This window comes from Acomys minous, assembly GCF_964271855.1.
Source record: "Acomys minous genome assembly, chromosome: 13".
NCBI classification, from domain to species: Eukaryota; Metazoa; Chordata; class Mammalia; order Rodentia; family Muridae; genus Acomys; species Acomys minous.
In genome coordinates, this window is record NC_140495.1 from 69,289,423 (window position 1) to 69,312,133 (window position 22,711).

The window sequence follows — 22,711 nt, forward strand, 5'->3', positions numbered from 1 at the left end:
CCGTATTGGCATGCGCGGTGCAGTATGAACATGTGAGCAGAGAACTAAGGCTGCCGTGAAGTGGCACCACATACCAGGGGCTAGGCACACTGGTGACATCTCAGATTACTTATGCGTTTGGTTTTTGATTTACATTTTGGCTGTTGCACACCCAGAAAGCCTTTACTGTTTGTTGTCAGGGGTTTTGGCAGCCCTACCTCCAGTTGCCTAGCACAGGCTTACAACCCACAGTTTAGGATGCTGTGGACCAGGGAATTAGTCTCCTTATAAAACTCCATTTGAGACAAAGGAGCTCTCTCTCCCAGGGCTGGAAGGTGCTAAAGAATAGGCAAAGCCGCCCTTCACATTGCTCCTTCTTTCTTGCTGTAGCTCACATCAGGTGAATTGAGCCTGTACGTAGACCCTCAGATTTGGGGACTTTTAATACTGTGTCTAATTTAGGTTTGAGCAGAAAGTGTGTGTGTGTGTGTGTGTGTGTGTGTGTGTGTGTGTGTGTGTGTGTGTTGGGGGTGGGGAGGCATCTTCCTCTTAGCATTGCTGTACAGCTGAGTTCTTTGGCTAAAATAATGAATGCTTGCTAATGTGGAAGGCCACAGCTTTCCAGCATACAAGAGCAGCCTAGACATCTCTGGGGTAAAGCAGAAGTGAGGACAGCAGGGCTGTACGCACACCCATGCCTTACAGACCGGGCCACTGTACCCTTGGGGAAAGCAGTGGAAAACTGAGACTGTCCCGTAGACTCTGCTTCAACTCGCCACCATAGCAGCCCTGAATCCAAATGTCTTCGTTTATGGGATGGAAATAATCCCACTGTATAAATGGTTCACTTTGTTTCCAAATGTTTTGCTGAAGGCACATCAAATAACAGATTTTTTTTTTAATGTTGGGAATGGTAAAAACAAAAACAAAAACAAAACAATAACAACAAAAAACCCCCACATTGTTAGAATCTTCACTGGGACAGGGTGGGTTTAAAAGAAAAGAGCCCAATCTTGGTGGAGAAATCAGTCCAGCTGTCTCAGAACAGTAGTGAAGGTGGACCTCCTACAGGAAAACTGACACAGGCCATCTTTCAGGACCTGACCTTTCCATTCCCCTTCTTCCAGAAAATTCAGACAGCTTTTGAGCAGCAAAGCCAATTCAATTTAACTGATGGCCCTGCTTCCTAAATACATTTAAAAAAAAAATGATAATACAGAGTGCATTATGGGTGAAGAACAACTCTGTGGGTGGACTTACTGGATGGAATTTACACGGGTAGAGGGGTCTGCTAGGCCCAGCATGCTCCATGTGCCTAGTGACATGTGTGATGCACTCACGCTTGCAATCACAGCAGAAGTATGAGCCTTGCACGGGGATGTGAAAGTGTGTCTTCAGGGGCCTTCGTAGGGTACACAGAGTGATTTCCTCGGCATTCACCCTAAGGCAATGAGAGAAAAGAAAAGTCAGAATTGGAGTCAGCTCCTGAAATGGCAGATGAAGTTTGTTATTCTTCCTCCCCTCCTCCCGAGGGACATAGAAAATGGTTTTGGGGAAAACCACAGAGTGTATACTGCATCCCTTGCTGTCTCAAGCCCCCAGGGGTTTACAGTTAAGGGTGGGGGGTGGTAAGGATCTGAAGGTGGGAGGAAGGAAGCGGCGTCAGTCAACTTCCTTGGCTGCGGCGGCTGTAGCAGCGGGGTGTGCACCCGGCTGTGCTGCCCTCCTCCTGGGCCGGGAAAGGGCGGAGCTGGGCGTCGCCGCCGGGGTTGTCCCCTCCTCCTGGCCGCTCTCGGGTGCAGAGCCCGCGGCTGTCCGGGCGGCTCGGAGGGAGCTCTCCCGGAGCCTGAGACCGGAGTCCGGCTGGCCGGAGCTCGGCCGTGCCTGGTGTTGGTGAGTCCCGTGGGGGTCGGGGGTGGTTGGTAGCCGGCCGGGTGCTGGTCTTCACTGCGATGCTGGGGAGCCTCTGTCAGAGCGGGGAGGCGGGGACATCAGGATCTCGACGTTGGGGAGCGCCTGACCTGACCCTCAGGAGGGATGTAGACCTGCAGTGCTAGGTGCCTTGACCCTAGGGGCTGGGGCTGGGACTCGATGTTGGAGTTTCAACCCCGGTTTTTAGAACGGAAGGCAGACAGTCCAGACTGAGCTGCGGAGCTGCAGAGCCCTGAGGGGCTGGGGCTTGGGAATCCGGACTGTGATGGTGAGGAGCTTGGGGGTGGGAGCCTGGAGAGCGGGGTTGGGGTGGGGACGGAGGGGGCGGCGAGGGGTTGGGCTGAAGTAGATGTCGCGACCATGAATTGAGGATGTGTGAGCCTAGAGAGCCAGAGAGGTCGGATCTAGAGGAGGGAAAAGTCCTGTGTGCATTCTTGGGGCGCCCTCCTTTGGGCAGAGGGGAACGGAACCCCGGAGGGGAATGCGGAGTAGAGGAAAAACGGAAGGGTGCCCAAGAGATGGGAACTCCGCAAAGAGTAAGTAAGGTTCGAGAGAGGCGAGACCTCTTACTTGTAAAGGATGGAGCAGGGGGGTCTCCAAGGAGACACTGCGAAGAACTTAGTGTGGTGAAAGCCATGGCCGCTGATTTAGGAAGGTAAAGTGGACTGAGGGATGGGAAATCACAAAGGAGTGGAGATGGCCTGAGAGACAGTGCTGGGAATATCTCAGCCACGGGAATGCTGTCTTTCAGTGGAGGTGGTCTTGGACACCTTAAGAGGATATCCCCTTGACAGCAGATTGAGGAAACCTAGACAGGATAAATGGGGACCCATCATTCGCCAGCCAAGGAGTATTTAGGACCTAGCGGAAGGATGACCAGTTGCCAGGAGCTGGAAGCAGCCAAGTGTCTCAACTTTCTGAGCAGTTGTAGGTACCCAGTGATAACAGAGAGACCCTTGGTCCGGGTAAGCATTTTGTCTTAAGTTGCACCTCGTATTTCTGGTCTAAGCTAAAAGCTAAAAGGAATAGTCGTGGAGTGAGATTTCAGATACGTGAGGGATATCTGCCTCGTGTGCTTTGGGCAGAACTCATATAGTGTAGGTGTGTGTAGAGTTAAAATCCACGGGTATTATGTGTTTTTGTTCAGTGAGAGATAGCTTCTGAGGGGAAAAATTGAGCGGGAGGAGGACGGCAAGTACATTGCACTCCACAGGCAAACTTCAGTGCTCTCGTGCCCTCTAGTAGGTGCTTGTATTAGGGAAGGTTCCTTCTCCCGCGGTTAATAAGAAGTTACCTTTACGAAAGGCAATATCCACATTTGCCCTGTTTCGGTTATTCAAGGCCTACTCCCATGTCTGGGCTGTTCCACTCTTTTACTGTTCTGTCCCTGGCATCTCAGAGGTCAGGTATCTGAGTGCGCATCTAAAACCCTGATCTTAGCACGGTCCACTTTCTGATGTTTATCGTGGGTGCACAAGTCATCTCATTTAGAGTAATGTTGAGCATCTTGTTGACCTACCCCATATTGCTGTTTATTTGTGGTGAGGAGCTAATATGGGTCTAATAACTGCTTCACGGGAACTCTGTGATTTCTTTGCTTGAGAAGGTGCTTGGGTTTGGGAAAGAATATCTTTCCTTCTGGGCTGTGAGAAGAGATTCATCCTCTAGTACACACTGAGATGCTGAGGAAAGCTGAGGGCCAGGGCTGGTTTTTTTTAGTCTGTTTGTTTGTTAGCTTTGCTTCATATAGCCCAGTTTTGGCCTCAACCTTACTCCTTCTGTCTCCGTTTCCCAAGCATTGGGACTACAAGTGTGTGCCAACACATTTAGGTTTAGGTTAGGTTTTTTTGATTTGCGGGAGATCACAGAGCCTAGCAGATAGTAAGCAAGTGCTCTACTCCCAAACTATAGCCCCAAACCCCACAGAGCTATCCTAGAAACTAACATTTAGTGGGTCTGGTTTTTTATGTTGTTTTGTTTTTAGACAGGGCACTTTGTGTATTCCTGGCTGGCCTGGAATTCACTAGGTAGGACCAAGCTGGCCTTGAACTTACAGAAACCCATCTGCTTCTGCCTCCCTAGTATTGGGATCGTGATCCACCATGGCTAGGCCAGTCTGGGTTTTTTGTTTTGTTGGTGTTGGTGTTTCTTTTTAATCTATTTGCTTTACGTTTCCCTTTTCCATCAAGAGAGAGAAATCTTCAATAACTATGCAAACGTACAGAAAAAAACTCGCTTTCATTTCAAGCCGTCATATTGGGACTAGATTTGCTGCACCGAATGCATACGTAGAACTTGTTGAACGGCCTGACCCCTTGCATCAAGAGTCGGCCACATCAGTATTGCAGCCATGTGCTTATTCACGTCAGACATAGAGCCAGCTGATGCTTTCACGTTTTTGATGCTTTCAAATTTTAATCCAAATATTAAAATAAACGTGTCTGTATTTATACATTCAAACGAATATTTCTCCCTTGGCAAGCTGGGTACCAAATCTAGTGATGCTGTCATTGCTGAGAATAGACCCGGAGCGCCTGCTTTGGACCTGCTTTCAGCTACTGCAGCTCATTTGCTGATTGCCCCAGTGCCTGCAGACCTGCAGTTGGCAGAGCTGAAGGCAGAATGAGGCCAACTTGGGCTCCTGGAGGACTGGGGTTATAAAATCAACTATGAAAATAATGACGGTTGTCTTGAAGGAGTGGCAGTTCAAAGGAGGGTTTCCAGTAAACATTACGTGGTTTTGTTTTGTTTTGTTTTAAATCAGTGCTTGCTCAGAAGTTGTATCAGATTTATGACAGCAGCAAAAAAACCCCTGAGACAATCAACTTAGAGGCAAGAGTGAACAACCCCGGGAAAGCTTTAGAGCAGTGGCTCTCAACCTTCCTAATCTGATGCTGCAACCCTTTGCTGCAGTTCCTAATGCTGGGGTGACCTCCAAACAGAAAATTATTTCATTGCTACCTCATAGCTGTAATTTTCTACTGTTATGAATCTTAATGTAAATATCAGATATGCAGGTTATCTGATATGCAACCCAAAGGGGTATCAACCCACAGGTTGTGAATCACCACTTGTGAGTTTGGGTCTACTTGGGATTTGTGAAAAAGCAGATCAGCAGGGGTGGGACTGCATGGCACAACAAAACTACTCACCTCATAGTAGTTATTCGTCGGAGAGAGAGAAGAGATACAGAGAAGGGTGCAGGGCCTTTTAAAGAAAGTCTCCCACTAACCCTTTCCCTCACAACCTCCCAGTACTGCAGGCCAAGCCGTTTAGATGGGACCTAACTGGAAGACATGTTAGGTCCAAACCAGCCAGGTATAGTGGCACAGGCCTTTAATGCCACCACGGGGGAAGCAGAAGCAGGTGGAGGCCAACCCGATCTTTATAACAAGCTCAAGCCAAACTATGTAGTTAGACCCCAACCCCAAAATCCAACTAAATAAAAGTACCGCCTTTATTTAGGTGTTTATGCTATAGTATATGTAGGAAAAATGGCTTAGAAATACCAATTAGTAAACCTTATAATGTGCTAGGCCATGAGAAAATAAGTTTCTTTTTCACCTTGATATTCTCTGCTGGGCAGTTCCTATTGCTGCACATTTTCACAAGCAGTAAAATAGGAGACTAGTTTACACACACACACACACACACATACACACACACACACACACACACACACACACACACACACACACACGTACCCGGAAAGCCATACTTCCCCATACTTAGGCGCAGGGCTTGAGCTTTGATTTTTAACTTATGTAGAGGCAAATGGAAGGGCGTGGCTTCTGAAAATGCATTTAGCATAAGGATGCCAGGGCACACAGTGTGGGAAGGCAGCTGAGCACAGCTCTTCTTCCCTCTTCACTGCCCTTAAACCCTCCATCTTATCTTAGGTTAAGTAGCAGAAAAACTCACACCATCAAGCCCTGACTCTAACAGAGATGTGTTCTTGGGCATCTTTTGTCACATCTTTGGGCCTCATTTTCTACCGTACAGATAATAGTGTTAATTTCAAATGGCATATGTTTTAAAATGAAAATAATAACACGCATGGGCCCCATGGATGTGTGAGGACTAAATAGGATTTGTGCTTAAACAGTTTTAAATTCTGTGCCTGACAAAGAATACTCAGAATAAGTATTCAGTGCAGTCTGTATATTTTTGTTGTTAAAATGATTTATTAGTAGGTATGTATTATTAAAATTCTTCTGAGTTCATGTGAATATTTACGATTTTTCTAGAGACTAATATTACTTTAGTGTTTTTGTTTTTGTCTGTTTTGTTTGTTTGTTTGAAACAGGGTTTCTCTGTGTAACCTTGGCTGTCCTGGACTTACTTTGTAGACCAGGCTGGCCTCCAATTCACAGAGATCCTCCTGTCTCTGCCTTCCTGAGTGCTGGGATTACAGGCATGCACCACCGCACCTGGCTTCACTTTATTTTAATTTAGATGTTTTTGATGTGAACATTCCTGTTATGGCTGTATATTACAGCTTAGCATCGTAGTGGAATTTAAAGGAAAGGGTAATTTAAAAGTCTCTACTATAGCACTTTTCTCCTACTCCCATTCAATAAAAATTCCCTTTCTCCTCCCTCCCTCCCTCCCTCCCTCCCTCTCTCCCTTCCAATGAATTACATATAGCTCACTTATTTTGAAATGACCAGCCTAGAGCTCACTGCGTAGCTGTGAATGACTTTCAGCTTCTGATCCTACTGTCTCCACCATGAGTTCTAGACCTATAGGCACCTGCTACCACTGTGCCTGGTCCACGTGGTGCTGGGGATGCTGCCTGGGTCCTCATCAGTGCTCTGCAACTGGTCTACCAACCGAGCTACGTCTCCAGCACTGAGAGGGATGGTTCCAATGAACATTCCTCTTTATTAAAATACGAGTTCACTATGCTTTTAAAGATTTTTTTTGGTAAGGACAAAGAAGAACAGCTTTTCATTCGATTCTTAGCTGTTTTGTAAATATTGACATTAAAATTTTCTGTGGATTTTACTATTCAGGTAAAAACCAGGAAGACAGGATACTAATTTTACTCAAATGAGCAGGAGTTGCTATAAAAAACATCCTAATTCGTAACCCATTCAGTGTTTTATGAGAGCTTGGAGGCCAGCAAGTGCCAGCATTGTAGATGGCGATAGGATGTGGGCTTTGCCTCTCCAGAGCTCACATATGTGCTGTACACTGTCTTGAGAGCATGTACTAGCAAAGGGTTTCTCTCTTAATTACTTGCTGTGCCAAGGATGAATATGACTTCCACGGAATGTTCTTGTATCAGCTACTTCTCTTGTTGCTGAGACAAAAAAGAATAAAACTAATAAAAGCAACTTAAGGAGAGGTTTATTTAGCTCACAGTTCAAGAGAGCGAGCGGTACATCTCCGTCATTAGTGTGGTGGCGGGAGCGCCAAGAACTCTGCTTTCCGGAAGCAGCTGGGGTGGGGGGCGGGGGGCGGGGGGATGAATTTTGATGCTCACTTCCCTTTCTCTTGCTTTTCTTTTTGTTCAGTCTGAGACCCTTTTTATTCAGCATGGGCATACACACCCATAGTCAGGATGGGTCTTCTCTCTTTGGTTAAACCCCTGTGGGTAAGCCCTCAAAGACACACCCACTGGCTTTTCTCCTAGGTGATCCCCCCCAATGAAGAATGGCCGTCACAGTTTCCTGCTCCCACCTCTATTTCTTGGAGAAAGCTAAGCAGGTAGTTCTCCTGTGAATAATCTAGTTTTGAGGTGCTTTAGCTCTTTGGTTGAAGGGAGATATTATCAAAGTACCTGGGGGCCGGGTGTGGTGGTGCTCATTATAACCCTAACCCTCAGGAGATAGGGACAGGAGAATTGTGAAGTCTTCACCACCCTGTGCTACACGGGGAGACCTCGTAGTAAGAGATTGCATTATTGTAATATCATATTCCGCCGGAGAAGAGTGGGGTGTTGTGGTTTTTTGTTGGTTTGGTTTGTTCTTGCAGTTCCTCTTCTGAGTAATGGCCCTTGTACTTGCACTAGGAAACCAATACATAGTGTGCCTCAACTCAGAGTGGCAGCCGTTAATGAGGAGAGAGGTTACTCTTGCTCATCTCTGGAGACGTGGCCATGTCTGGAAACCTTTTTGATTGTTATATAGCCATAGGGAGGGTTGTTGCTGGCCTCTGATGAAGGGAGGCCAGAGATGCTGCTAGGCATCCTATAAAGCACTGGAGAGTCCTTCTCACCACAGAGCTGTCTAAATGTCAGTCTAAGTTGTCAATAATGCCAAGAAGCCCTAGGATAGAACCTCATGTCTGGTGTCAGAGTAAGGCAGTGCCAGCATCCTGACACTACCAGGTGTTCAGTGCACCACCCTGGGTGAGCTCCTCGGTGTGAATATCTATAAAGCTATTCAGACGCTATTCAGACAAGGTAGATACAATGCAGATAACGAAGAGATAATTTATATGAAATGCTTAGGTACCGAGGGTACCAATAAACCATCACTTTTAATATGACCAATTAGTAGATCTGGATCAAAAATCCTGGCTCCATTCTTCCAAGAGACACAGCATTGGGTCTTTAACCTGTGTACTGAAAGAATCCATGATCCACCCATGTGCCCCAAAGTAGGGCAGACATGGATGAGCAGTTCCTTCTGAGGTCTATCCCAGGCTTGGCCAGACTGCTGAGTGTAGTCTGCAGGTCGTGCTGGACAGTCCCCAGACATGAGATGACATGAGGATGAAAGGCCTTTCCTTTCCAGCTAGCCTTTCCACGGCCAAGGAGGACAGCCAGGGCAAGAGACCCTTTGCTGTGCTTTCCTCCCGGCACTAAAGGCTCTTCTTCTTTTTCTTCTTCATGAAGACTCTTCTCCACCAGGATTCAGGCTTCTGTGGTGTGAGCAGGCAAGGTGGCCTGCCTGCGTCCCTTTGCTTTTCCCTAGCCCCTTCTCCCTCAGCAAGGAATTCTTGCAGGAGTCGTTTTTTCTTTCCGCAAATTACTGTTAGCCACTTAATTCTGGCCTTGCACGGCCTGCCCTGCCCTCTAGGAGGGAAAAGCCCGGGTTGTATTTTGATTTCTAGTCCTTGCTGTTTTCTTCATTTCCATCTGGAGTCATGTGGGTAAGTGGTCAGTAGGCAGCTCTTCCCTGGCGTGGGGGTAGGGCACATTCCAGAGACGGCACCGCGCTTCATAGACAGGCATATACGTAAGATTGGCTTTAGAGCTGAAAGCTCAAAACTACTGGGGCTGAAGCTCTGTTTCTGTTGCACAAAGACACACCTGGGAGTGTCCCAGCCCCACCAAAAACTGCCCCTTGGGAAACTCTGGGCAGGGCCTAGGTATCAGATTTTTTAAATGCTTCTCAGATGATTCTGAAAGTCAAGGGTCATTGCCTTGTGAGATTAATGACCTGCATTAAGCAAGCAAGCAAGCAAACAAAAATGTGTGTGTGTGTGCAAGGGGGCCTGAGTTGTGGTGACTCATGCCTATAATCTCAACATTTGGAAAGCTGAAGCCAAAAAAGAGTTGCTATGGGTTCCCAGCCGAGCCTGGGCAAGACAGTGAGTCCTTGCCTCAAAAACCAACAAAAACAAAAAAGTAAAAAAAAAAGAAGAAGGAAGAAAACAAAATAGAAAATACAGGGTGGCTGGGAGTGGTGGCGTACACCCTAAATCCCAGCACTCGGGAGGCAGAACTCTCTATGAGTTTGAGGCCAGCCTGGTCTACACAGTGAGTTCCAGGACAGCCAGGGCTACACAGAGAAACCCTGTCTTGAAAAACCAAAAATCGAAAACAAAAATGAAAATACAGGGTCAGGGAGATTGGTTTGTTGCTAAGGTGCCTGCCATAAGATAATGAAGACTCGTGTTAGTCCCCAGAACCCATGAGAAATTATGTGTACAGGTGTCCACTATTAACCCAGTACTGGGGGGTGAGGGTGGAAGGATCATGGAGCCAGGTGGATCCCTGGAGCTCATTGGCTCGCCAGCTTAGCCAATCAGTGAGCTCTAAGTTCTGACTGAGCGGTCCTGTCTCAAGAAATAAGACACCTGATATGAACTCTAGCCTCCACATGTACATTGGTGTACATATACACACATACCCGCATGAACACACACACACATACATACATACAACACACACACACATACACATTAAACCTTAAAAAAAAAGTATTGTTTCCGTTGGGCTTTTGCTTTCGTGACAGTGTGTACAAGCTTGCATCACTGTGGATGCAATGATGAGGAGAAAAGCAATCTCTGCTTCTCTTGGGGGCTTCAGTTTAGAGACAACTTTGAGACAACACTGCCCTCGGGGTTGGGACGACAAATTCTTTTTTGTGTGCCCCCTCCCTCCCTCCTTCTCCCACCTCTGCCGTTCGTGCTGGTCCCCTTCCTCTCCTGAAATAATTTCCTCTTTGGCCTTCAAAGATCATGGGTTGTGCGCCGAACAAGGACTACCAGTAAATAGTAGGGCAGTCGTCATTTACCCACTCAGAAGTTTAGAATAGCTTAAATAAATGGCACATTATCTCACGTTTGTTTCATTATAAAGGACTCCTCCCTGCAAACGTGAAGAAACTGCGCTTTGTAACAAGTTAAGCAAGTTGGACAGTCAGGTTGAGATAAGCCCTTGGTGGTGAAGGAAGGTAGTTCTTTTTTTTTTTTTTTTTTTTTTTTTTTTTTTGCATGCCTACGGGACAGTAATAAGCATCCACAGGGCTAACAGACTCCATTAGCTATGACTCTCAAGGCTGTGATGAACTACGTGACAGAAGCTGCCTACAGAAGGAAAAGGGCTGGGAGATAGCTCAGTAGGTCTCAGGTGCCTGGGCAGAAGCATTGAGGACACAAGGCAAGCATTTAGTCTCAGTGCTGTGGTGACGGTAGTGACTCAGTTATTTCAGGGGCCTTGCTGACCTTCCGGGCTAGCTAAAACAGTGAGGCCCTAGGTTCTATGAAAGAGCCTGTCTCAAAAAGTAGCAAGTTGGGGAAGGTGCTCCAAATTGAGTTCTGGGTTTCTGCAAGTTCATACAAAGGCATGTACACCCACATACATGTGCACACACATACATGCACTTTGCCTCCAGCTCCCACAGAACTGGGAAAATAAAAAGGTAGAGATTATTTTGGTGCCCAATTTGAGATGTGGTCCATCATGACCTAGAAGCCTGGCCTCGGGGACATGAGGCAGATGGTCACATTGCATCTACTGTTGGAAAACAGGAGGGGGGGGGGGGGAGAAGGGCTCAGCTTGCTCCCCATTCCCCCCTTTTTATTGGCTGTGGCATGGCAGCCCATCAGATCATTACAGCATTTCAGGGTTGGGACTTAAGTGAAACCTCCAGCAATCACTCTCATAGTCATGGCCAGAGGTGTGGATCTCTCCTTGAGGTTCTAAAGTCCAGTCAAACTGACAAGAAAGACTTATCTATCACGGTCTAGCCCTGTTTTCCTGTGTGAAGAGGATTCAATACTATATCAGAACAATAATCACTGAATGAATGAATGAATGAATGAATAATAATAATTATGATACGTTCTAATATGTCATAGGTGGAGTAGTAATTCAGATTTTAAGAAGTGCTAACCTAAAATGACTTTGGCGTGCCTCCTAGTCTAGCCAACCTGATTCTCAGACTTTAATCAGCCCCTGCCTTAGGAGGCGTGTATGAAGGTGCAGGAGACCAGGGTGAGGGTGACCGATTTAAGAGGCTTCTTTGTTGACTTTGACACCCAGCTAGCAGCAGAGGTGGTGACATTTATCCTTCTCAGCTACTGTTGTCAAAGATTAAGAGGTGAAAAAGTTAGGAGAGCACATTCTGTACCTTCAAGTAAGAGAGTGTTCGCAGCTTTCCATTCGCGCCTTCAAACTGTGTGCTCGCCCCATCCACAGGAACCACATCCTTTTGTTCAAGGGAATCTTCACTAGAGCTGCAGCCTGGACAGTGGAGGAAGGCTGTGCTTATTCAAACCAACTGCAGATGGACAGGAGCAAACATGCTTTACTCTGCTACAGACGATGGCCTTGTGGGGAACCACCCTTTTCCTGGGGAAAGCTGTCTTCTGGTTTTCCCCTTGGACTTGTTCAAGAGAGCATCGGGGAAACCACAAGCAGAGGGCAGCATGAAATCAGCAACGGAAGGCAAGGCTACACAAATTACAAAACGTATGTTCTGCAGAAACAGATTCAGTGCAGAAATCTCACCTTAGCTTCCTGAGCCGTGCACTTCAGCGAAGCCGCAGTGTTAGCAGTATTCTCTTGAGTTGCCAGGAAAGGGGAGTTCATTTTCTGCATGGGCTAATACTGAAATGGCTACAGTATTAAAGTGCCGCACAGGCAGATTCCAGAGTGCTGTGGATGCTGGGTGGCATGTCAGGAAGGTTGGCTTCTCTGCACAAGAGGTTCGGATTAATTTGGGAAGTGCTCTTGGTATTTCTCAGGTTACAACCCCCGCCCCTCTCCGCCCACTCCCCCCACCCCAGGCCCCCAGCCCCCCACTCCCCCCAGTTCCTGATACACAGGGTTCCTGACCTCCTTCCCATCCTCTCCTTTTCTTTGTAACTTCCCTCCTTACTCCCACCTTTCAGTCCTTCTCCATACAAATCTTGCCGTAAGATTCTATTCTAATATGAGGTATTGTACCCACACAGTTCAATTCTAATACAAGATTTACTTCCAATACCTTGAAAGTGGCATTGTAGGGTGTTCTGGGTAATTAAGTAATACAAGCTATTTGTTAATTGATCAAATCATGGTCATGTCAACTACTAGTCTATTTTTATCACAAGAATATATATCCTAGGTTTAACAGATAGATATGCTTCTATAGGTAGATGAGGTAAAACAGTTAGATAAGGTCTTTGAAATCCTCAGAGACCTACAGAATATGGCATTTAAAGATATTTTTATTATTTTAAAGATTCTTTGACAATAAGACAGGTTAACTCCTGGCAACACCCAGCCTGCCTCAAAGAAGATGATGAGCATCAAAGAACCTCCTTATGGAGATGGCTTCAAATGTGGCAAACAAGCCACTGGGCAAAATGTCCTCGTTTCTGCCACAGACAGAATTCTGCCTAAAATTGGGCAAGTTTGGATATAGGCAGAGTCCACAGCCATACTCTGCCAAGACAAAGTAAGCAAGTCCTCAATAGTTCCTGCCTCACAAATATGTCTTTCAGATATATTGGGCCAGAAGGCTGAAGATGATGCTCCAACATTATAGAGAGTTTTGGGTGACTGTTCAGGCAGCAAACTGTCTCTGTCATCTTCTCACTTTGGAAGCTGCTAACCTGCACTTCCGGTTCACTTCTCAAGTCTCTGATGGGGTTGAAGACCAGATAGTTTAGTCTTAAATTAAGCTTATTTATTTAGGGGTTAAGATGTTTTTCTGTCTAGATAGATGTTTTAAGCTAATAGAGATGATATGATAAATATTGATTTTCATTCAGAATTTTAGACTCACCAAGATAGGAAAGATGTTTTCTTCAAGTTTGCCAAATACATATAGCCGGGTCACTATGAATGTAACATTTATATAATTCCTGATTGTTTCATGGTTCTTCCTGCTGTATGTAGTTTATTTTATTTATGTGTAATAATATAAATGTATATATAAAAATATAATAATTTTTAAAAAATCTTGCCATAAGAAATAGAAAATACTGGAGTGTCTGTGCTTATGATATATCACTATGCCTGGAGAACCACTGGGTTTACATACTAACTGAACTCCAAAAGAAATAATAATATGGCTATTCTTGCATGAAGGCACACCACAGCACCATGTACCAAGCAACTGCCTTGCCCCAGGCTTGGTTCAATGTATTTTATTTGTATTTTCTCTAATCCCTGTAGCAACTTGATGAGAGAGCTGTCATCCCAGTTTCCATACAAGCCAAGTTGGTTTGTATCAGGGCTGGCACCACAAATTTTTTCATAATGATGGGACCTGTGGTCGGAAAATGCTGATTTAATTTTAAGTTAAGGTCCCCCTGACTATCCAACTTAGAATTACTTCAGGGTACGGCTTCCTGTCCAGCTCAGCACCTTATCGAAGACATTCCCAAAGTTAAAGCATTTCTGGTGCCAACTGAATTGGTGTAAGTGGTTCCCTGAATCGAGCAGCAGCATAGGGTACGGTTAGGAGGGAGTCTTCAGTACACATTTTTCATTCCATTATTTCACATGCCTGCAATCCCGCAGATCGGTGCGTCAAAGAGCTGCACAGGGTTGTTGACATTTGGAAGTGTTTTGCTTTGGGTTGGGGTAACAACTATTTGAAAACACAGTGAATCTATAGCTCTTTGTGGCTATGTGTATGGGCATGTTTTGACTAATTCTTAATGAATTCAGTTGTGTTAGCAAACTTCCAAACAGAAAGCCTGGGCAGTCATGGATGGCTTCACGTGACAGTGAAGTCTGCAGTGCATCCACCCATGTCCATTGTGTGGTGTCCAGAGGCAGGCTCAACTCCCGATGACTGACTGTACACAAAGCCTGTGAGACCCTCCCGGATCTCTAACAGATGATATTAATTGAGCACACAAGTATGCGTTGTTTGAAGACTTTTAACACATTGTACTCTCTTTCTTAAATTTGCATTATAAATATTTTGGGACAGAATGGCAGTAACCTTTTCCCCATTCTTTTTCTTTCTTTCTTTCTTTCTTTCTTTCTTTCTTTCTTTCTTTCTTCTTTCTTTCTTCCTTCCTTCCTTCCTTTCTTTCTTCTTTCTTTTATTCTTTCCTTTTTTTCTTTCCTTCTTTCTTTTTCTGGGGAGGCAGGATTTAAGACAGGGTCTCTCTACATATTCCTGGTTGTCCTAGAACTCACTGTGTAGACCAGGTTGGCTTTGAACTCACAGAAACCTGCCTTCCTCTGCTCCCTGAGTATTGGGATTAAAGATGTGTGACACCACACCCAGACTGCCAAGGGTTTTGTTGTTGGTGGTGGTGGGTTTTTTTTGTTTGTTTGGTTTGGTTTGGTTTTTTTCGTGAACCTTACCTCCAGATTATTTTGAAGTACACCCCACATATCATTTGTCAATTTTCTGAAATGTGATTTAAAAGATAAGGGCTCATTGTTATAATCCTTTCACCCTCACAACAACCCTATTAACAGGGCACCTTTATGATTTATGTTGTAAAGTAAAGACACAGCGAGACTACATAAACAGACACGCTCAGGTCACCTAGCTTAGAAGGAAGTGATGGATAGCTAATCCTCACACTAAAGGACCGGATCTTCAGAGAAGCAAACTTCCAGGGCTGTGACTGAATTCCAGAAAGATAATCGCCACATTGGTTTCCACACATTCAGTTACCCAGCCGGTGCTGCACACTGGGTTTCTGTAAGCACATGGGCAGACGGCTGTGAGAGGCTCCCATACCATCCTCAGAAAAGAAAGGACTGGGCCTTGAAATACTAATGGGTTTTCTTTAGTGAGGAGCGTTGATGAAGCAGGCAAACTCTTGCCATGATAGTTTGAAATGCTGGAGACATCCACACCGAGGTGGGATGTACCAGGAAATGTGACTGCTATTGGCTGCGGCTACCAAGGGAACGAAACAGATCCTTTTCAAATGAATTCTCCATTGCTTTGCTTTTCTGTCTTGGCAGAGGGAGTCGCTCTTCCCACCGAGGCTTTTCAGCTTGTCTGTGGCACTGCTAATTGTGTTCGCCTCCCCGAGTCACATGGCTGCCTTCACTCCCTGGCCTTTTCTTAGGTCTCTTGCCTGCTGAGGACTGCTTTCACTGCCAGAAATGTCTCCCCCACCTGGGAGCCAGTTGGCTGACAAAACAAAGAAGATCGAGGGAGGTGGATTCTACCCCTCCAGAGGCCTGACCTGGCAGGCCCCGCCTAAGCAGCCCCTAGGGGGGTGGATGAACCAGCAAAGAACTATGCTTTTTCTTCCCTTAGGAGGCATCCGCTCTGCCCACCTCATGCTTAAGGACACCGCAGGCAGCAACAAATCCCATTTATCAATCGGTCAAGACATGTTTGCTGCCTCAAATCTAAGTTGCTCCCATCAAACAAGCAGCATATTGATTTTTCTGCTTCCTTTTCTTATTGAGATCGCTGACATTTGCCAGTGTTTGAATCAGTTGTTTCTTCCCCTGCCTTCTTCCCTGCCCAGTTCCATTACAGAGGCTTTATAACTGCTGGGGGGCTGCCCAGTGCCTTCTTCTGCCCCTCACTGGGGAGCACTATGGGGTGTATTTTGTCATGCATTTCTTGAGGCTGAGAACAAATTCCACTCATGCCCTTCATGAAAAATGCCAACTAGTTCCTTAGTCAAGGTCCCTTTCAGGAAATATGTATGTTCTTTTTTCTTCTTCTTCTTTTTTCTCTGTGCATGGGTGTATGTGGGTGTGCACGTGTATGTGAGGGTGAGTGTGTCCTCTGTGCATGTGCAGAGGCCAGAGATTGAGATCACGTGTCTTCCTCTATCACTTACCTCACCTTAGATGTTGAGACAGTCTCTCATTGAACCTAGACATTATTGATTGGTTAGACTAGATGGCCAGTCTCTCTCTCTCTCTCTCTCTCTCTCTCTCTCTCTCTCTCTCTCTCTCTCTCTCTCTCTGACACACACACACACACACACACACACACACACACACACACATACACACGGGCACTCACCCACGAGTGTGCATGGATGCCCACACGCACACAACTAGATCCTCTTGTTTCCCCTCTTCAGCACTGGTGTTATCAGCACATGCCACTTGGCCCAGCTTTTTATGTAGATCTGGGAATCCAAACCCTGGTCTTCATGCTTGCTCAGCAAGAACTGTATACCCACTGAGATGTCTTCCCTAGCCCTGACATGTATTCCCTTTCAACATCTGTTATTGCAAACACTTTTAAGTAGTTTTTCATTATTGATGTGGTTTCTAAGTTTTTAAAAAGTCTAATGGGCAAAACAATTCCCATAAGACACTTGACAGTAGAGTGGGCTTAGGCTTGACACCACAGCTCTGTTCCAAAGCTCCCTCAACACTGGCATCCCATAAGTGCCTATGGTAGATATTTTAGTCACAATACCAATGCCTGGGCAGGACCTGGGGCATCCCTCATTACTCCAGAAAGCCTTTATTAGGCAAATGATAAGAACAGTGAAATCTGCGTGCCATTTGCTAAGCCAGACTTGGCCTGTGCTTAGTTCCTTCCTTAGCATTTGGAAAGTGGTCCTGAGAATGAGAGCAAATGATGGGGGGATTTTACCACTCAAGGAAGCCAAGACACTTCTGGAAAACAGATGTCAGGAGAGATGTTTGTTGTTTGTTGAGACCGGGCTTCCCTATGTAGTCCTGGCTGTCCTTGACCTCACAGAGTGCTGGTGCACCATCAGACCCAGCTAAGATTATTTTTTCAGGACAGGGTTTCTCTGTGTAGCCCTGGCTGTTCTGGAACTCACATGAACCATCAAGCCCAGCTGAAGAGAGGCTATTTTCAATGGTAACCTTTCCTATACGGTTCGTGCTTTGAGTGCTTCCTTTCTGCGCACAGTAGGTCCTTCAAGAAATTGTAGATTGACCGAGTAATCAGTAAGACTAGGTATGGCCATTCTTCTTATATTTTGATGTTTGGTTTGTTTGGTTTTCACATAGGTTTTCATTATTTAACCCAGACTGACTTCTAATTCTTGGCCATCCTCCTGCTTCAGCCTCCCAAAGGCTGGAATTGCAGTCATGTGCCACCTCACCCCCTTTAATAAAGCCATCTTTTAGGAAGAGAACTATGGCAGTGCTCACAGAGGCAGAAGGAAGCCAGACCCCCCCTTCGACTCCTACCCCCGCAGCCTGTCCTGACAGAGTCCGTAATCAATGGGAGACATCATATATCTGGCTGGATTTAGATTCACTGTGGTTTCTTGAGACAAGAAAGCAAAAAAAATCTAGTGCCCAGTTATAGCTAACTCTTTCACAGCTAGCATTATTTGTTTTTTGTTTTTTGTTTTTTGTTTTTTTATATAAAGAAATTGCAGTGTTAAGAAAATAGGACTTAGCAGTAGCGTCCCATGTCTTCAATCCAAGCACTCAGGAGGCAGAGGCAGGCGGATCTCTGAGTTTGGGGCCAGACTGATCTACGGAGTGAGTTCCAGGACAGCCAGAGCTACACAGAGAAACTATGTCTCAAAAAACCAAAGGGGTGGGGGGAGAAAGAATATGAGACTTCCTTGACCGAAGCTCTTTACTGTGCCCCTGGCAATAGTTCATGTAACCCATGTCACCCGTTGAGCTATAGGAATGGTTTAAGTTGAGTCTGCGCTCACTAGAAAGGATTCCCACCTTGCAGGTCTTGCCTAACAAGGACTGCCTGCCCCTAGGAAGACTGACAGAGGGTGCCAGGCTGTCTCCGGGATGCCTGAGATTTGCTTTTGTTGTTTTACTCACAAGCACATATTTCTTTTCTTTTCTTTTTTTTTTTTTTAAAGGCAAAGTCAAACCCAGCCTCTTTGAAGATGACCTGGTTTGGCTGCAAGGACTGACAGAGATGCTCTGCCATTTGAAAAGTCTCAATTGTGTACTAAGAAAAGAGAAGGGAGGAGGCAAAACCCCATATAGGTCAGACCAAGTAGCTTAAGGGTAATTTTATAGAAGCCAGGTAGGATTTAGAGGGTGCTCCCTGCTCTATGAAGGCTGTATATTCCCACGTGGGAATGCTTATCTAAAAGTCTTTAGCCAAAATCACTTCAGGCTCACTGTTCTTGTTTCTTTTCTTTGTCTTTTTTCGGTGCCATCAAAAGGGAGAAGGGAAAAGTGCAGACACCATTTGGGGAGGTTGAAGTAACTGGACTCTGTGTGCGGCCGAAACAGTGAGCTGGGGAAATGAATGCAGCTCTCCAGAATATAGGACAATGCTTTGTCAAAGGCAGCGCGGGGGTGATGGGAATGGAGCTGCAATGCTGACCTTGAATTTCCTGGTAACACTGAGTACTTGGCTGTTCCTAGCCCGGGGTTTGGACTTGCGAACAGCTTCTGTTGGTGCTGCCTCCTTTGTCTGCTGAAGGGGACTTGGGGCCGTTATAGTGTGCCCTTTTGGTTCTAAAACCGAAGCTTTGTTTAGTTTTGCTTTGCTTTGCTTGAGACAGGATCAGAGTCTGAGCTCAGGCTGGCCTCAAACTTGCTGTCCTCCTGCCTTAGCCAGATCCGGGCTAGGAGTGCAGGCACAAGCCAGGACATCTTGCTAAAACCTATCTCATTTGAATGTTCATCTGATGTAGTATGGGTGACTAGACACAGAATAAACATGAAAATTAGACATAATATGTGCTAACGCTGTAGTGGTCTTGACACCTGCAGCCAGGCAGTTCAGCAGCCCTGACATGTGACCGGCCCCCTTCTTAGTTTAGAGATGGCACTGCTGGGGCCAGCAAAGCTGTGGAGTATTCTAAGTCTGTGCTTCATTTAATGTGACAGGAGCAGGGGCTGGGCTGTCTGCCTCGCCGCCTACTTCCCTTCCAAGATCAATACATCCTCCAAAAAAAAAAGCAAAACCTGATGTTTATCACAGATGTGCCTCCTTGACATTAATGAATGGATTTCCCGCAATGCTTATTTAGTACAGCCTTTGGTTCAATTTTTACTGACGTATCCATCAAAATGCAGGAAAATCGAGTGCTATCGGGATTTTTGCTTCTTCACATCCCAGCGGTCTTAGAGCCACTGTAGATACAGTCTACTACGGCTGACTATTGTTACCTTCGTTGTCCAAAGTTTCTGTAGAGAAGGAGGATGTAGACAGGTCTGCCTTGTTAGAATCACGCTCTCATATCAATGGAAGGAAGTAAACGTAGACACTCTGTGGTGAGTTCCAGTAAATAAGCTTGGAACAGAGAGCATGTCCGAAATAGCCCGGAAGCTTAGGGAGTGAGCTGGAAAGCCAGGTGATTCCCGGCTCTGACACCTCCTCTCTGGTGACTTTGGACAAAGGGCTCAACTTGTTCTCTTATCTAGATCACAGCTAAAAAGCAGTAGATGTTAATTTCATCTACTTAAAAGGAATAAAGAGTTAATGCATGCAGTGGACCTCAAATTGTGCCCAGCATAGGTTGAGCCGTCACTGTCTGTGGGTCACAATGGTGATTTATCTGCAGGTGGAGAGAGACGGTGCTGAGCAAGGAAGAGAGGAGAGAGGAGACGCATCTCCTCGGGCAGGAGTACAGGAGCGCTGGGTGTGGTAGTGAACGGCTGTGAGAGGTGGAGGCAGGAAGATCAGGAGTTCAAGACCTTCATCAGCTGTGTGGGAATTTTGAGGCCACCCTCAGTTACTTGAGACCCTATCTATCTATCTATCTATCTATCTATCTATCTATCTATCTGTATATATATTTATAGATATAGAAATATAGATATAGACAGATACATAGACAGATTAGATAGATAGATAGATAGATAGATAGATAGATAGATAGACAGACAGACAGACGATAGGGAACATGGGACAGAAGTAGGCTAGTTGGGAAGTTTGATTGTCTCTGGGGAATGTTCAGCTTGAAATATCTTTGTTACAGGTCAGCAGAGATGTCAGGTGGGCAGCAGGCATTGCCTCTTAGTGGATGATAGCTCAGTTTTCTATGTATCACAGACTCTCTTTGGTTTCCCTGCCAGATTCTTATGAGCTCCCCCACAACCCCAAACTCCATGAGTTTCAGATTCAAGAATAATAGTGAAGTTGGTAATGGCACATATTAAACATTCACTAACTGTGTGTTAAAAAGAGGCTTTCTCTCCAAAAGCCCAAAGTGTCTTACATAAAGGTAATGTATCAACATAAACCTCAGCAACACCATGATCAAAGCAGCACTGAGACTGGACATAGGAACCAGAAAAAGAACGGTCCACTTCTGTGTGTATTTCTCTTACTCAGTCGGTTCATTCCTGGTTTGTTCTTGCTTTTGTGCTGGGAACTAAATGGAAACCTTGTGTATGCCAGTCCAGGGCAGTACCACTGAGCACATCCCCAGCCAATTTCTTGCTTTCTCTTTGAGGCACAGTTTGATAAATTGTCCAGGTTATATGTGAGCTCCCGATCCAGCTCCGGCAGTCCTGGAACTTGTAATCCTCCTGCCTCAGCCTCCTGAACCAGTTGCATTACAGGCTTCCTTTACCAGGCCCATATTCCTTCATACAGAGACTGTTGTTCACCGGCCACCGACTATAAACCATGTACTGCTCTAGGCAAGGGTGAGACAGTGAACACAACAGACAAGCATTTCTTTGCTGAGGAGGCCTGTGGTCTGGGCCAGCAGAGAGGCTTGGGAGAACAGACACGAAACATAATGCACAAGATGGCTGCTACTTAAGAAAATGGGGCTCAGTGGCTAAGAACACCAGATGCTCTTCCAGAGGACCGGGGTTCAGTTCCTGGGAGCCATATGGCCACTCGCGAACATGTAGAACTCCAATATCCAGGGACTCTGAGATGCCCTGTCCTGGCCTCCAGAGGCATTACATACATGTGGTGCACAGACACACATGCAGGGGTGGGAGTGTCCTGAGAAAAATAAAATAGTATTTATAAGAAAGGAAAACAGAAAATAAATATTGAGGATGTGCAGAAACTTGGACATTCTAGTGGGATAAAAAAAAAATTGCAGTTGCCATTGAAGATGGTATTGGTGGCTTCTCAAGATATTAAAAATAAAATTATTATGATCCAGAAACCCCACTTCAGGGTCTGTATGTATGAAAACATTGACAGCACAGTACTAAAAAGACATTTATACACCCACATTCATAGCAGTATCACTCACAATAGCCAAAAGGTGAGAGTGTCTATTGACCTATAGACAAAGGGTGAGGTATATACACAATGAAATGTTGGCCCTAAAAGAAGAAAAAGATTGAAACCTGCTACTAACAGGGGTGAAACTAGGGAAGACGTGTGCCAAGTGAAATGTCAGGTACCCAAAGGTTATGATTGCATGAAGGTGATGTCCCAGGAATAGTCCATAAACCAAAAAATAGTTGCCGGGGACCAAAGAGAAGGAAGGGGAGAGGGTTGGTCAGTAGCTATTGGGCTTTTGTGGTTTTTTTGTTTTTGTTTTGTTTTGTTTTGTTTTTTTGGTTTTTCGAGACAGAGTCTCTCTGTGTAGCCTTGGCTGTCCTGGACTCACTTTGTAGACCAGGCTGGCCTCGAACTCACAGTGATCCACCTGCCTCTGCCTCCCAAGTGCTGGGATTAAAGGCGTGCGCCACCACGCCCGGCGGGCTTTTGTTTTGAAGGAGAGAATGAATAAATTGTGGAGATTGGCTTAGACAAATGAATGTGCTCAACTGTGTTCTGAGAGACACTGGAATCAGGGGTGCGTACTTGGGATTCTAGGGTTTTAGAAGAAGCCTGTGCAGGAGGTTTGAGGCTAGTCTGGGCTAAATAAGGAGACTATAAAAAAGGAGGAGTGGAAGGAGGAGGAGAAGGAAGAGGAGGAGAAGGAGGCGAAGAAAGGGATTAAGGTGGTAAATTTTACGTACTTGATCACAGACAGAGAAAGAAAGTAATACATAAGGTATGGGGTGGGGGTGGGGGGATAAATCCAAAATTAAACAAAGGAGTACAGCAGGGTGCCAGGTGGAGTGTCAAACAGTTTTAAATCAAGAGGGCAGCTGGGTTAACTCCTTGAGAAGGGGAGATCTGAGGAAGGGCCCAGAAGGAATTGTTCGTCTCCTGGCAGCTGTAGTAATCGTAATTTCTGTGTACATCTTCCAGGGCCCATGGGTGCTGTGGCAAAAGCCCAGACAGAGATCAAGCAGTGGCACTGGGAGGCAGCTGATGTTGAAGCTGGGGCTGGATGCATTTCACCT

At 45.7% G+C, this 22,711-nt stretch overlaps 1 protein-coding gene and 1 long non-coding RNA gene across 6 annotated transcripts in view; one reads left to right on the forward strand and one right to left on the reverse strand.

Moving 5' to 3' along the window:
- The first annotated feature begins 1,732 nt into the window (after positions 1-1,732).
- PAQR8 (progestin and adipoQ receptor family member 8) overlaps positions 1,733-22,711 on the forward strand; it is a 227,069-nt gene continuing 206,090 nt past the window's right edge. For 2 of the 3 annotated variants that reach the window (XR_014774010.1, XM_084754857.1), the window contains exon 1: positions 1,733-1,872. The gene's annotated coding sequence lies outside the window, so the exon portion shown is untranslated. Of the gene's footprint in view, positions 1,873-2,277; positions 2,448-22,711 lie in introns of those variants that run through there. The other variant, XM_084754858.1, reaches the window with a different exon arrangement.
- Positions 7,431-12,291, reverse strand: LOC311581898. Of its 3 annotated transcripts, none has more exons than XR_014773919.1 (4): positions 12,101-12,291; positions 11,721-11,833; positions 10,263-10,456; positions 7,431-9,264 (listed from the first exon to the last, which is right to left on the reverse strand). It is a non-coding gene; the product is annotated as an uncharacterized lncRNA (long non-coding RNA). The 3 variants fall into 3 exon arrangements; XR_014773920.1 differs by having other exon boundaries at positions 11,721-11,870; XR_014773921.1 differs by having other exon boundaries at positions 11,721-12,291.